The following is a 1327-nucleotide window of genomic DNA, read 5'->3' on the forward strand; positions in this document are numbered from 1 at the left end:
GCTGTAGGCCTGTAATGATCTGGTCATGGTAAGTGGATCACAGAGGGCTGTAGGCCTGTAATGATCCGGTCATGGTACGTGGATCACAGTAACAGTGGGTGGAGGGGAGGGTGGTGGTCCTTGAAAACAATTTACTAAACAATTTAGAAAGTAACTGTAAATGCAGAAGTTGCTTAGAAAATAGAAACTAAAATTAGGAAACCTGTTCTACAGTTGAAAAATAACAAATGTTTGTTTCCTAGAAATGATGATAGACAACACAGACACTAACCTTGTGTCTCACAGCAGTATTCCTCTAAGTGGATTATCCATAACAAGTCCAGAGATCCAGCTCACTGCACACATGCCTTTCACCAACAACAAAAAATGTAATGACCTCTTGGACCATATGTTTACCATTAGTAACTTACATGGACAAATATTTGAATTGTGCCCATGATGAAGTTGACCATCAAGTCAGAATCTGACCTTTACAGTTTTACAGACTTTTACAGCTAAAACTGACATGACATCACATGAACTAAATGAGTTATATAGCTGGTGTCTATTCTATAGTCTCATCAGCCCAGCCAGGCAATTTATAAACTTGATTTCCACTATAAAAAGCATCTAGATATTATCTCACATTACTTTTAGTCTAATATTTCGTTTTCAACAGCAGAGATTTTTATTAACCTTGCTGTCTGTCTCTCTGACATTTGTAACATCGTTTCAATAGTCAAATTCGATTTCCAGCTGTCCCATAGTGATGAACATGTTGGGAGTCGGGACGACACGGACAGACAGACAGCGTTTCTCATACAGTCAAAAGCATGAATCAGCTGGTATCCTTTTTATGGATATACTGTATACAACGTAATGTCAATTGGAAACAAAGTGCAGTTAGTTTGAAGTCTTTCCAGCTTCAGTTTGAAGTGAGTGTGTTAACTGTGTTGTTGGCTAGCTCCTCTAAACAACAGTGTCCTGACGAGAGAAAGTACACTTTCTATGCCAGGTGAAATCGCGCCTCATTAGCTCATTGTTATGGATGTATCCAAATAAATGTTACTAAAAAACAACTTAAACAAATGCAAATGCAGCTACTTTGTTGTTATTCTGGCTGCACTTTTTGACGTGACTGTAAGTTAGAAGTTGACAGCCAGTAGTATGGCAATGGAACATTTAGAACAAACAAGAGAGACAGAGAGAGACAGAGCAACGACTGGGTCGCGTCTCTGGCAACCGAAGCGATAGAATGAACGACCAGCAGGGTAGCAACCCTAGATTTGCGTCGGGACTACATCTTGTGGAAGGACGAAACAGGAATCCATTCATCAAAATAACATTT

Source organism: Salvelinus namaycush, chromosome 13, assembly GCF_016432855.1.
Source record: "Salvelinus namaycush isolate Seneca chromosome 13, SaNama_1.0, whole genome shotgun sequence".
Classification (NCBI taxonomy): Eukaryota; Metazoa; Chordata; class Actinopteri; order Salmoniformes; family Salmonidae; genus Salvelinus; species Salvelinus namaycush.